The 16,005-nt window shown below is 38.8% G+C and overlaps 1 pseudogene; it reads right to left on the minus strand.

Moving 5' to 3' along the window:
- Positions 1 to 9,588: 9,588 nt before the first annotated feature.
- LOC108994110 lies at positions 9,589 to 10,529 on the minus strand (annotated as a pseudogene).
- Positions 10,530 to 16,005: the final 5,476 nt, after the last annotated feature.

Below are 16,005 nucleotides of genomic sequence, written 5' to 3' on the forward strand. Positions count from 1 at the left end.
TCACAAACGAACTCAAATTCCCAACTGAGATGATATCAAGAAAACCTGATATCTTCTTGAATCTTCTATCTTTTCTTATCTTCCATATATAATCTTCAACTATAATGTCGGACCAATTATAGTTGTTTGCTTACTTTTGTTAGGAAAATTGCTTTAACAATATTACATCATCTATCTACGATGAATTGTAATTTCCATAGATGAAAACATGTTTCCGAACTCACCCACCTCAAAGAATGAAATGGAAATTTTAGACAACATAATAAAGCTATGCTTCTGATTCAAGAAGTGTAATTTTTTTTTAATAATACAAGTAAATAGGCATTGCCCAAGTACATATGAGGTACTTGGGCAAACACCATATCTTTAGTTCAGTATTTGTTACATGATTCCAGTGGTGTATGCAAACACCATAGCTTAGACCACCTTCCTATATCCCAAGAAAGCAACTTATTTGTAAGTTGTAGGCACGAGTAAGCAACACAGTTCATTGCCTTGAAAAAATGAACTGTTACACACATATGCTCTTTAAATAAACTATATTACACTAACCTTTGGTATGCAATAACTGAACAGTGCCACACATATATGCTCTTTAAATAAGCTGGCAACCTCTATAACATCCTTCACAGTCTTGATTAGAGTTTCCTGAATTCCACGTAAAGGTTACTCCCATTACCTCCACGCTCTAAAAGCCTAGTGTCTCAACCACCTTCTAATATGCTTTTTATGAAGTGAACTAGGTGCCTCCAATTCTCTTCTTCAAACAACTTCTTATTCATTCTTCCAAACGTGAATGCGCACTATGGTGAGTTTTTCATCGAACTTAGTTGTTTACGGTCCATGCTTAACTAACTTTCTTCCTCTCCCATATCGTGCTTCAGATGGACAAAAGTTGGATGAATGATCCCGATAGGCTTGTATCACCTGCATACGCCGAAGGCGTTAAATATTTCCTCGCACAAGCACGAAACCATGCAAGTGGAAGGGATCGCATCCGGTGTCCATGTCGTTCATGCCTTAACAATCTGTGGCTGCCTATATTTGAGGTGGAAACTCATTTGTTTATGAAAGGGATCAACCCAAATTACACGCAGTGGATATTTCATGGGGAGGAGGATACAACATTCTACGTGAGTGATGAAGATATTGATGATGATATCAACCAAGAAGACGATTACATAGATGACATGCAGGATATGTTGGATGACATCCGGGCAGGCACCTTCGATGATGCGCCCCAAGATAGCACTCCTGCAGCAAACAGGCCACGAGAGACGGTAGATTCACCATCTTTCGAGCAACTACTAGAGGATGCCCGACGTCCGTTATTTGATGGGTGTACAAAATTTTCCAAACTGTCATTCGTTGTCAAGTTGTTACACATCAAATCAATCGGTGGGTGGTCTATTAAGTCATTTGACATGCTACTTGATTTGTTGAGGTCTGCCTTTCCTGATGCCCTATTGCCACAATCATATGAGGAGTCAAGGTCGTTGGAGCGCGGTTTGGGCTTCAAATACCACAAAATCCATGCGTGCCCCAACGACTGCATGTTATTTTGGAAGGAAAATGCAGCTCTTAATGAATGCCCTGTATGTAAGGCTTCGAGGTGGATACCAAATACACACGGACAGCGTGCGGTACCTCAAAAAGTGTTGCGTCACTTTCCTTTGAAACCGAGATTGCAGCGTCTCTTCATGTCTGCAAAGATAGCAGGTGATATGCGATGGCACAAAGAGCAGCAGACGAAAGAAGATACTTGTATGAGACATCCGGCCGACTCTGAGTGCTGGAAGAAATTTGATGAAGATCATGGCTGGTTCGCTTCGGATCCTCGCAATGTTAGGCTCGGTCTGGCAAGTGATGGCTTCACTCCATTCAACAACTTGGCTAAACCTCATAGCATTTGGCCAGTCATCCTTGTCCCCTATAACTTGCCGCCGTGGTCATGCATGAAAGACCAATTCTTCATGACATCTCTGATTATTCCTGGCCCAAGGTCACCAGGGAATGAGATTGATGTATACTTGCAGCCGTTGATCGATGAACTGCTTGAATTTTGGGAAGATGGGGTACCTACATATGATGCCTCAACCAAGGAGACGTTTATGTTGCATGCTGCCTTATTGTGGACAATCAACGATTTTCCTGCCTACGGGAATCTGTCTGGCTGGTCAACAAAGGGAAAATTGGCTTGTCCGTCTTGCAATGCAGACACAGACTCTAATTGGTTGAAATATGGCCGAAAACATTGTTACATGGGACATCGTCGTTTCTTACCCCCAGATCACATATGGAGAAGGAGGAAATGGTTGTTCAACGGTAGAGAAGATCATCGCATGCCACCAAGGGAATTTGGTCCTGAAGAGATTCAAAATCAATTGCAGATGATTGGGGATGTTCAGTTTGGCAAATCTCATAGGAAGAAAAAACGCACTGCTGAAGAGCTGAACTGGACAAAGTGTAGCATATTCTTCGTGTTACCTTATTGGTCAACAGTTCGACTTCGGCATAATTTAGATGTTATGCATATTGAGAAGAATATTGCCGACAACATCTTATTCACTTTAATGAATAGTCCAGGGAAAAGTAAGGATAACATCAATTCAAGGCGTGACTTAGAGCTTTTGGGCTATAGAAAAGAATTACACTTGATATGGCATGGTGATCGTGTAACAATGCCACATGCACAGTACACATTAAACGTCGAGCAAAGGAATAAATTTTGTGAGTGGTTGTCTGATATCAAATTTCCAGATGGGTTCGCTTCCAATATCTCGAACTGTGTATCTCGACGTGACTGCAAAATCTCAGGGTTGAAAAGCCATGACAGTCACGTTTTCCTTCAAAGACTACTCCCTATTGCTGCTGGGGGGTATTTAAGAAGTGACATTGGCTTGGCTTTGACTGAACTTGGTACTTTCTTCAAAGAGTTGTGCGCTCGAACACTCGATGTCAACCGCCTGGCCCAACTCCAAACTGATGTTGTCACCATTCTATGCAAACTGGAGATGATATTCCCTCCTTCCTTTTTCGATGTTATGGTCCACCTAGCTGTCCATTTACCCCGTGAGGCCAGACTTGGGGGTCCAGTACAATATAGGTGGATGTACCCATTTGAGAGGTATCTCGGCAAATTCAAGCGGTATGTTAAGAATAAAGCCCGCCCAGAAGGTTCAATAGCCGAGGCTTACATTCACACCGAATGCTTGACATTCTGCTCCATGTATCTCAAAGATATTGAGACGAGGTTTAGTCGACCGGACCGCAACATTGATGCTGACGAAGAGGGCACGTTAGATGGGTTCAAAATTTTCAACCAGAAAGTTCGTCCCTTGGGTATGCCTTCGAACGTGCAATTAGAAGATAAACTATTTAGGGCAGCCATCTGGTACGTGCTCAATAATTGTGCGGAGATTGGACCTTATATAGAGTAAGCATTAACGAGTCTACTTAAAAATCCTCTTTCATTCTATACAATTTGTTATGAACCCAGTACCATCTAACTTCAATATGTTGCTTCGCCTCGATGCACCAAATGCAGGGAACACTACGATAAATGTAAGGTGCAACACCCAGATTGCATCGAGCGCACGCACCAAACTGAGTTCCCAACTTGGTTTAAGCAACGTGTAAGTTCTTATCCATTCCTATGTAAGATGTGCTGCTATAGCTTTCATTTTATATGATTTGGATCTAATCGAAAATAAACGTTATGAAATTTGCTTTTTTAAATATATAGATCCAGGAACATCGAACCTCGCATACACTTGATGTGTCCGCTGATCTGTACGCGTTAGCTTGCGGGCCTGACCGTTGGGTTGCAACATATGTTGCTTGCATAATAAATGGAAAAAGGTTTCATACGAAACAACGTGAACTTCGCCGTCGTACACAAAATTCTGGAGTGGTGGTAACTGGTGATGAGGCCACAAATAATTTGGACTTCTATGGAGTTATTAATAATATTGTAGAGTTACGCTACATGGAGTGGCGTCGGGTGTACCTGTTTGAATGCGATTGGTTTGATGTTGGTGATCGAAAACGAGGGGTGCGGGTGGATGACCATATGATTAGTGTCAACATGAACAGGACTTGGTATAAGGATGAACCATTCGTGTTGGCGAGCCAGGCTGATCAATGTTTCTACATAAGAGATTTAAGGGCGAAAGGGAATTGGGGTGTTGTGCAGAACTATGCAAATAGGAATGTATACAACATTCCGCCACTGCCGAGAGTTCTTGAAGTACTTGATGGGGAATCAAGTACTCCTGATGCCGATCAAGAAGATGAGCCATCATATTATTATGAACCAGTGCAGTGTGATAACACAGATCAAGTGGCAACTCAACTGAATAGGCCTGATATACTACCTAGCCATGTAGATGCACGAGAAATCATGGATCCGGTTGGTCAACGCATAGATTCAACAGGCTTTATCAATGATGACATGATCACTTCTGAGTCTGGAAATGCGGCCAGTGAGGGGGAATATTCAGATGAAGAGGACCTATCAACAAATGAGGGGGAACATTCAGATGAGGATGGGCACACAACATCTGATGAGTCTGGCGACCTATAAATATAACCCAGGAACTTCGTTCATTTAAGGTTGAGATATTAGAATTCTTGTTCGAAATTTCCATGTGTATATAGACATCTGACAATATGAGATTGACTTTGAAATTGGTATGTGTATATAGACAGTTCAATATGAGTTTGGGTGAAATATATGTTTTGATTTATTTTCTTACTACCATGAAGAAAATCATTTTACCTGGCTCGAACTACTTATTATGCAAACTCATATTTTCTTATTATGCAAGTAGCAAACAATCTTGAGAGTAGTATTCAAGTTTTACAACATCTATACCTAAATTAAATAGTATCTAACATGTGATTTAATTTGCTTCAGGTTACGTTCAATATTGGGAGGCTGTGTCAACTGGGATGCACTATGCCGTATCAAGGTATATATACGGCCGACTCTCAGTTATTCGTTTGTCTATTTAAAGTCTCATAGTGTAAGGGTTAGTCTACCTAAAAGTAACTGAAAATGGTAGATAAATTTGCTTGTTTACGAACTTGTCTGTGCATATTGCGATTATTTTGTATCAATTAGGGCATCAATTTTATCCCACTATGTTATTAACTTGTACTCGTGCAGGTAATCAGCCGGGACCCAGTTCAAGAGGTGGAGGCAGACTTCGAGGCCTTCGAGGTGGAAGGCGTTATATCCCATACTCAGGTCGTCACTGCCGACCACGCGGTGCGAAATTATCTTCATATCATAGCACGGAGGAGTGTAATCAATCCTCCTCGGATGACTCAACACAGCCCCCAAGTCCCCCACCATGCGTTGTGGCAACTCACGCGCCACAACCTATTCAAGAACCCCAACCAAATACTGCTGGGGAACAATCACCTACTGGAGAACAAACTGGTGCATGTTTTTCCAATACGCTAATTTTGAAAGCATTAGCATGTTTGAATGTGTTATTAAGTGTGAATATTCCACATTACACTTTAAAATACTAATATATTGTACCTTAAAATACAGCTGCAGATGCCCCAGTGGAGACCGAAGGAACGCAAGAACAGAGGAGACGAACTCGTGGGCCATCTAGATGCATTTTCTTTGACAAGCTAAGGAAGAACGGGAAAGTGATGCTGAAGATAAACGATGGTGAGACAGCCCCATGTTGTGAACACGCTTCTATGTTCACAACACGAGTATCGTGGATTGTGAAACAATACTGTGACATGAGTTACAAGCGTTGGTCGGATGTGCAACCAGCGATTAAAGAGGAGCTCATTGACCGTGTTCGGGTAAGTAAAAAATTTAATTGTCCTTGTTTGGGGTGTTGTTTATGTAGTATAATCATCGCCTAAATAACGAGATGACACATTGATTGTTTGCATGCTGCCTTATGTAGAGTGACTTTGTGTTGGACTGGGATCGCGAAAACCACCGATTGACGGTGACAAAGGCCTTACGTAAGCGCTTCAACTCCTTCCACCATGACTTGCACAAGATTTATGAATCCTATGGAAGCCACGCAGAAGCGTTGGCTAATGGAACTAGTCTGGTGGACCCCATTGTATGGGTGAAGTTGTGTGAAAGGTGGGGCAGCGATGCCTTCAAGGTACAGATAGTCTTTCTCACATACAACCATATAATATGTATATATTTAATATGTCTAAATATTGTGGTGGAAAATCTGTTTGTCTATTATAAGTAATTGTTCCCTATTGTGTATGACAGAAAATTTCAGCTCAAAATCGGGAGAACCGAAACAAGCAGGCCATTAATCACACATCAGGACGAAAATCATTCGTCCGATTACTTGAGCAAAAGGTATGTCTAAGGGAAAACAATCTTTTAATTTTAAATAGAATAGTAAAAATGCACTTTACTTGGAGATTTTAGTGACAATATTACTTTACTATCACTAAAGGTGGTTACTCATAGCTTTGTTGTTCAAATGTCACATGGTTCATACAAATGACAGCGCAATGAGAATGGGAATTTGGTCGACTTCTACAAAGAGACGCGTTGGTCGAAGAAAAAGAATGCATTTGTCACCGATGCTACAGAAAGTACTTATGTGAGTAGTGCAGAAACAGCCGTTGGGATCTATGTTTCTTTCTATACTGTCGTGCATGCCTTAATATAGCACTAGCTGATTATTTGTTAATAATCGCTGCTTTCTCAATGTGCAGAAGGAGATGCAAGGTAGGTTGGATGGCCTAGGACCAGAGCAACGTAGTGATGAGGCAGCAGCGACTGTCTTTAGGGAGGTTCTTGGCCATCGACCTGGATATGCACGGGGACTTGGGGAAATGGTCATCCCCGAGTCAAGTAGACAACGTGACAAAGTTGAAATGCAACAATACATGTCTGAGGCTGAAAAGCACAAGAAAGATGCTGAACAATATAAGAAGGATGCTGAGCAATATAAGAAGGATGCTGAAGCTTACAAGAGTCAGCTGGATGCAATGAGGACAGAGATGCGGGAGCTGAGGGAGCATCAGATAGAAAATGACAAAGTGATGCAGTCTTTCTTTAGGGCTTTCCCGTCGTTCACTGAGTCAGTTCGACAGACTCAGTGTAACGATTCCCCCCGCCCATAAGGGGCTTCTCATAAAAGGGCACATTTTTTGGGTGGTTTTTTGTGATACCGGGGAGGCATGAGGTTTTTGTACTTACTCTATAAAAGGGCACAAAGGGGCTTCTCAAGGGTGTCGATGTGTTGTGCCTTTGGGTGGTTTTTGTACTTACTCTATACGACACTGGGCTATATATATATAAATATATATATAGTATTATATATATTTATATAAATCTTGGATCTATGTCTACACCGGGGATCTCTTGGATCTCTCATGGCCCCAATGAGGTTAGTATCATTTGGAGTTATCCACCATAAAATGTACTTGTACAAGTGAAGTGTTAAATATATTTCTAGCAACTTTGTTTTCCAAACCCGATGAATAATTCATTGATAGTTTTATACATAATTCCTTTTATTTTTTTTGATATATTTGAATCACAGAAGGCTGACATTCTGAGAAGCTTCCTTGAGATGAAGGAGAAGGAATTACTTGTGTTGGAAGAGAAGCTTAAGGCTAGAGAGAGAGAGTAAGTTCCGACACCTTTTCCCTGCTCTGTAAAAGTTTACTTACAACTTGTGTTTTATTTTTTTCCCGTGTAAAATGACATTGATCCTCTACACTTATGTATGTAGTTTAACTAGCTTTGTCGCTTTGGAAATTCTAGTAAATATGACTACTTTTGCACTGATCTCTCTCTCTCTCTCTCTCATTGAGCTGACCATTTGTGTAATAACATAATGGAATCTGTATAGCTTAAAAGGCTTTGAGGGTTGGACCACATTGTGGTGTATTGATGCTATGGTTTGGGTGTATAGAGAATTATTGGATTAGAATATGCATTGATTGGAAACGCAATCATGGTAATCTATAATTTTATGTACAATTTGTTATGGTTTGCTAAGTAGGAGTGTTACTGTGACGTAATTTGTAAGGCGTTGCAATTTCCCTTTAATATTTCTCACATTAATGCATATTCTACTATTTTTCATTTTTAAGAGGAAGGGGGTGCCATTGGGCCTCTTCCTTGACAAATTATCATATTTGAGCAGCCTCTTGCAGCTGCTCAAATATCTCTTCCGCTTTCGCAGAAAGTCCTTCCCTAGCAAATGCATTTACCAAAGCAGTATATGTGCAGATATTAGGTTTAATTATCAGATTGATTGAATGCATGGTCAATATCAGCTCATATATATATATATATATATATATATAAGCTAGCAGGTATGATCTATAATATCATATAAAGATATACAGAATGATATATATTATTAATCATTTTGCATCTAATCATAGTAGAAGCACTAGTGCCCCGTATTTCCTTCCATGGAAAAATTTTGCCTTTGGGGACTGGCATGGACCTAACTCATCCTCCCCAGCTCAACTCTCATGTCCGAATTAATCATGCAAGTCTTTGCTTTATTAGTCGTTTGGAAGTGTAACAAATGTAAAAAAAGATTATGTCTTCAGTTCATCCTACATGTTTTGCAACATAGCATCCATATTTCTCTTCTATGTTAAAAATATCAGAACATCATGCAGAAGCTTCACCTTACTAACATTTCTCATTATTTTAAGGATATGGCTTGTGAACCTCACCCTCGTTGTAGGGATAGATACTCATCCATGATGTCTAAGTTTCTCACCCTTTACAATGCCATATTTTATCCCAGCTACCAGAGCCTAATCGTTTTTTCTTTTCCATATATCTGACAAACTCTGTTTATAAAACCCCAAGAAACCACCAATTTAGAGGCCTGTGCACACTTCGCTGCACTTAAGTATATGATACCTAAACTCATCCCGAGCCACCCCATAGGTATCCCTTTGAAGCCTATAAATCTAGTGCATTAGCCATTAAGCTAAGCAGAAATTTGTCTTTCAGAGTATTTGATTGCCCCTTGAATCTCTTCACTACTTTTGACAAGAATATTTGGAATCCTCAAAATTTTCAATTTTTTTATTTTTGAGTGGCATTGATGGACCATTTGTTTAGAATTCATTGACATACTCTATTGTACATGTGATTGCAGCCTCTTTTTTAAGCAAGAAATGGAGCTATCTTTGATAGGCCTTCAGAATGCTGGAAGGACTTCACTTGTAAATGTTGTTGCAGTAAGTAGATCACCATGTTGAGCTTCTACTGTTGTTATTTTCTTTTTGTCCCTGTGGGTTGGTGCGCTGAAAACTTGTTTGTTTGTTTCTACTTTCTAGACTGGTGGATATAGTGAAGATATGATCCCTACGGTGAGTAATATTTTAGAAAGGGTTGTGCCTGATTTTAGTTTTACAAGTGAAGTATATACTTTTGCCAAAATCTTGGTTAATGATGATAACACTACTAATTAATTATGAAATGCAACATGCATTGGGATTCTCATCGCTGAAGAGCTGAGGGGGTGGGATTCGTTCCATCACATAGACTGGCTCGTAATAGTACATCATTCTCTTCATACCCTACCCTCCTCATGATCAACGACGTATATATATAGTGCCTATCATTTTGAGTATCTTCCTCTTAAGTTGTTCAGCACAGGCCTCACAGTGGAACTCATTAATAACAATGAGTTCCACTGTTATTAATCCAGAAACCTAGAGCACAAAACCACATACATGATGCGAGTTAAGAATATTGGCAAAAAAGTGAACTTCCATTGTTTATTTTTTTACTTTTTTCTTCAGTTCTAAGTAAAGATACTGCATTAGACCTGGGAAGCTCCAACTTCTGGGATGGGTTCACCCTCAGATGCTGGCAATGGGGATAGGACTTTGGTTCTTCTTTTTGGGAGTTTCATGATTTTCATGCACACAGCTTGAGGCTCCACTATTCCCTTTATGGTCACTTTTTTCTTTTTAGCCATGTCTACCTCAACCCCCTCCACTCCTGATACCATCCATAAACAGGATTAAATATACAAATAAAATTAGGGGGGGGGGGAGAAAGAGAGAGAGAGAGAGAGAGAGAGGAACCTCTAATTCCCATTATAAAGTCTCAATCTTCTTGGCACATCCAACACAATGCAAGTCCACGTACAAGACAAAAAAATTAGATGGTGGTTTTGCCTCTTCCTTCTCCTATGGCTTCTCTTGATCCTTCTTCTCCTCTGTTTTCTGATCTTCTTCTCCTATGGCTGAGCCTCTGCCTTAGCTTGTTCCTACCATATACAAATAAAAAACAATCAACCAATATTAGAACAAATTAAATGCAGCCCGAAAATAGTCAAAACGCATGGGAATGAATTAGAAACACTTGAAAAATACAAAAATATCACCTGTTTAGCTTCTTCCCCCATATCTCTCAATCAAGAATGAGATATCAAACTCAAGTTGTTTAAAATATAGGGAAGAATTTGAAGGACGAGAAAGCTGGAAAGGAGAAGGAGGGAGAGGATCAGGGTAACAATGAAATGAGAGTGATTATATCTATCTATATAGATATATAGATATATAGATATATAGATATGTATGCAGATCAAGGCGAAAGCATATATATATATATATATAAAAGACTTTATATATCTATATATATATAGATATATAGGTTTTTTTGTTCCTGGTTTCTTTCCCTGTCCAAAACTGGATGTGTTGCTTAGATATTGTAAATCTAACCCACTTATAAAAAAAATACTCCAATCCAGCCACGTATTTTGGTCAAGTCTGGAATCCTGATCCTCCACATGTTTTGAGGTGTCAAACATAAGTCTGGAGTGGATAGTGGATACTCCACTCATTTTGTCGAACATATTGATAAAAGCTATCTTCTACCTGCTTCTCGAGCAGCTTATCCAACATCATACTACTTATTTTGAAAAATTGATAGGCGTAATGCTCATGATTTTTTATATATTCTTACCATTTGTACAGATGGACAATAGAGGAACTGCTCGACGTGGGCTTAATGAAGGCTCTTTAAAATACAAGGCTGGCCAGATTTATGCTGATGATGAGCTGACTGGAGCCGCACCCCACATTTAAACGAGGGCTTGCTAAAGTTGGCCATATTGGGTTGTATGGGTGGAGTTATGGTGGATATCTTTGAGCTATGACCTTGGCCAGGTTTCCTAATGTCTTCTGTTGTGCTGTGTCTGGTGCCCATGTAACGGGCTGATTGTGATGCTTATTTATTATTAAGGATAAAAGCTCAGTTTGTATATGAGAATACATTAATACACCACCCCATTGTAATATATATGAGTTTGGATTTTATTGATGGGCTTGGATGGAACTTTATGTATTTATTTTGCATGTTATATTGATTAGCAACTTGAATGAATGAGTTTGGATTATGAATGGTGCATTTAGGAACAACTAAAAACCAGGCTTAGAAAGAAAATAAAGCTCAGGAAATTTAAACACGAATTGAGTTTTAGCGGCGAACTAAGCGCATTTTGCGGCGAATTTTCACTCGCCGCTATAAACATACTCATAAATTCACCTAAACCAGCGATGCACAAATCGCTACTATATTGCAATACCGGTGATTATTTATTCGCCGCAAATACCTTTATGTAGCAGAATGTGCATTACGGCGATCTTGGAAACTCGCTGGCTTTAATTATATGCCGGCGATTTAATATATCGCCGCCATATAATTACCTGTTTGAAAACAAATTCGCAGCGAGTGAAACATCGCCGTCTAATATTATTTGGCAGCGATATAATATTCGCTGCTATATACCATGAAGAATATAGCGGCGATATAATTTTCGCCGTTATATTGATATAGCAGCGATATTTAATCGCTGCATCATGATAATATACGTCGCTTTTTCTATTGCGGTGATTTTGTGGAGTGGCTGGCAAATATATTTGGCAGCGATATTTGGCATTTTTAGCGGCGAGTAGTAAACGCTGCTAATAATCTATCGTAGCGTTTAATGACAGAATCCTATTTTGAATTAGCGGCGATTAATTTGTGATCAGCAGCGAAAATAAATTCGCCGGGATATGTTTATATGGCAGCGAGTTTTGGTGTCCGTTGCAGTAGATCTAAAGTGGGGCGTTAATACCGGCAAAGTTCCAGCGATTAAAAAATCGCTGGCATATATGTACGCCAGCGATTTGTTGTGTTTTGCCAGCGATTATGTATCGCTGGCAAAATTGGTGAACCTTGTAGTGCTCTCAATTGGCTTGGAGCATTCTTCCTCGATTTTCTTCTTCCCCAACTGCAATAGAGAAAAAAGACTCATGAGATATGGATTATTTCGCTATAAAGAAAAGAGGGCTACATCCATGAAGAGAGGTCGTAAAAGTAAATTCATTATAAACTAATGTGACTTAATGTGATATGTTTGATTGTAAAATTCTTTTTCCTATAAAGTAGATCTGATATATCACATCAATTTATATCAATTTATGAATTTATTTTTATGAGATCTCATTCTAAATGAATCATTTTTCAGAAGAAAAATCACACCATTTATATGATGGAGTCCATAACAAGATGATATCCTCCTACAAAGCACATATATCCATTGCACCAAGTTACTCCTTACCACCAAATATTGTATGGATCTAGCATTGTATGAGTAAGGGGGGTTTTTTCCCCCTATCAGCCCACAGGGCAAGCCCACGAGGGGCCACCAGGAAGTAAGTTAGAAAGCTCGGCTGAGACTAACGACCCTCCTCTAAAAGGAGTCAGTGGACTTCTACAAAGTACTCGACCTATGAGCGAAACTCATCCACGAAGTAACCCATGCATCGAGAAAGTAGACAGTACGGGCCAATGAGACTCGTCACCCTGACACCTTCTCGATGACACCTTGCCCTTGTGAACCTGCACAGGCAGGTGGACGAAAAGTATGAAGAACCCTTGATCTCTTTACAGCAGGCATGGAGGGGCTTAACAGAGAACGTCCGCAGGGTAAAATGAGTCAGCGAGTCACGCCGCATTAATGACACCACTACCCAGACTCCGCGCAGCATTAATGATGCCGCCCTAAAAACAACGTCGCATTAAAGGATTCTAACAAATGAACAGAAGAAATGACATAAGTTCCTCAAAGTGAGACTCGGACCTATAGCTCAAAGTAGATGATTGTCTTAGTGGTGTAGAATGCTTGAAATGAACAATTGGAAAGAGGTTCAAAACCTCATGGACGCATAGAGTGTATTTTTATGCTTTATGCGGGTGGGCTACACGGCCTAGGGGTGCGACTTGGGACTTTAACCTTGGGCAAGCTGGTTGGATGTTAGTTAAACAACAAGTCATAACTTTTCATTTACATCATTTGGTTATCTATAAATAGACTGATGGAGAGTGAAGAATGAAAGAGAAACATGACGGCGGCTAGGGTTTCGTGGTTAGGGTTTCGCGTGAGAGAGAAATAGTGGTTGGGGAAGTGAAGAATTGAAGTCTGAAGTGAGATTGTTTTCTTTTTTATACAAACCCAGCTACCAGGCTTTTAATACGGAACCCGGGTTTCATACCCGAATCCGGGCCTACTATGTTCGGTTTTCACAATGCGCGTGTCGGTCCGGGTTTGACCTGGGTCGAAAACCATAACCCGAACCCGAATAATTGGGTTTCGGCTCGGTTGAATAGTCTTACCAACATCCCAAAGCTAGGTGAAGATGTTGGCGACCACTTAGAACTTTCACCTCTTGTGCATCTTACACTTAGTTAGAACTAATGGGAATTCATGCTTACGTGGTCAAGGCATGGAATTTCCAAAACAGAGATGCTATTTATCAATGTTCTCTCGAGGATCCTGATGAAATTATCAAATATATGTTACGAACTTGGAATGATACAAAAAGGATGAATTCAATTACTTAAAGCAATACCTCGGAAAAAATGTTCTAAAGTGGGGCTGCTGGGAGCTAAGTTAGGAAAATTTGTAATTTAAAAAAATAGAAATTGTTGGTTAAGAAATTTTGTAAGGAAAACTCTTTCAAATTAGAATTTCCTTCGGGAAACAATGATATGGTTATAAAGGAAAGTATAATATGTTAAGGCCTAACTTTCCCTCCTAATATTTTTGTTTACGATTGCTTTGAGTGTAAAGGGCATAAGTTTGAAAAGTTTTGGGCATTTTTTATTTCGCTCATTAGAATAATTTTTTTTTTTTACGAATCTTTGGTTTTAGGCTTTTTTATGAAAATTTTAAATTATAATAATATTCTTATTAAAATGATATTTTTTTTTCCTTTTATTCTCGTTTATCAATGAGACTGCACACGCAATCCCGCACTTAGAACTGCAAATAAAATTTCTATTATCAAATATATGCCACATACGGCGAGTTCCGATTGAAGAAAGTTGCAGTCGACTTCTTCGAATCCAAATTGACATTGCCAGCATACGCTGGCTCCCGCTCTGCCAATCTTGACATGGGCTTGGAGAAAAATTTTGTTGAGGTTTTTGATCATACCTTTGTCAATTTAACTTAGAAAAATATTTTTTTTTTGGCCGTAACCAACCAAGGTGTCCTCCTCTGGTGTTGTCGTTTCTCTTCTTTTTCTATTTTTGTTGGGAGAGGGACAGGGGCTTTGTGATCATCAACATGTTCTCTTTGGCTGGTTACTGTAATTATGGAAGGCTGCAGAGTTATAATCAATTTGCAAATATGAAAGTAGCTACATATTCACGCATTGCTTGCTCATTCATCAACCCAGTTGCAAGTTTAAATTGGCCAACTAAGATGGTGTCAATTTTCCAAGAAGCAAACAAGGGATTTGGTGAATTCAAGAAGTTGAAGGCAAGAACAACATATAATGTGACTGTTAGCCCAGTTCCTGGAAATTTCATTTTTGCTGTCAATCTTGGGATCCATGGCTGGAGGAGGAAGAAGTTTGAATTCATGTTACTCTGTTGAAGCACAATACCTTGGATGTTTTATGATTTAAGAAGAGAGATTTACATCATTTGTGTCATCAGATCAGACAATTACATTTGAAAGTATCATAAGCCTTGTCTATGTGTTTTATAGTTAGAACTCTCTCAATCTTTAGTCTTTTGGGTTTATTGGAGGAAAACCATTATCCTTGATCTACTCACCCATTTTCAAGTGTAGAATCCACAATAGAGAAGGAATAACTATTGCAGCTCGGTTTCAGTTTTTTAAAAATTGGAGGTCCGAGCCGACCTGAATGGTTCGGGTTCGCTCGGTTCAAGTTGGCGTGTTCCTGGTAACCTCTAAACTCTTTGTAAAAAATACTCATAGGTTAAAAATATGGATTTATGATTTAAATTTTTTCTTTTAAGAAAATATATTCCAAATTATCTATCAGTTCTATTAGTATTGGGAACAATGGGCTCATCTATCAATTGTGATAAGTTTGCAATTCACATAACCAAAACTTTATGACCCTGACATGCTTGAATATTTGAAGTATTTCAGAATTTTGAGAATAGAAGTAAAATAGTTTAAATTAAGATATTTTATTGGGCTTTTAAAAATGAGAGATAAAAAGTTGAATTAAAATATTATAAAGTTAAAAATTATTTGAATATAATTTTTTAATATAATTATTGTTTTGATATTTGAAAAAGTTATATTATTTTTTATTTTTTGTTTTGAATTTTTTAAAAGTTATAATAACTAGGTAATGATTAATTGAAAAAGTTAAAAAATAAAATTAAAAAGTATTTTGTGATCAGGTGATGTTCGGAAAGAAAATTATGAGAAATTTAAAGAATTTATCATCTTATCTCATCACCCAAACGTATAAGACCTAAGTCTCTTGGATGGTTGAATAGAACAATGATCCTCTAGGTGTGGCATAGCGTAATGATTAGGTTCGGACTTGAAATATGCAAGTTTAAATTACCAAGATTTGGTGAGCCTCTAACCTGGTTTCTGCAAACACTACCAAAATGACAAATCTATAAAGATCTCAAGTAGAGTACTAACATGAGTTTCGGAAATGTATATTTATTAAAAGAAA

Source organism: Juglans regia, chromosome 14, assembly GCF_001411555.2.
Source record: "Juglans regia cultivar Chandler chromosome 14, Walnut 2.0, whole genome shotgun sequence".
Taxonomy (NCBI): domain Eukaryota; kingdom Viridiplantae; phylum Streptophyta; class Magnoliopsida; order Fagales; family Juglandaceae; genus Juglans; species Juglans regia.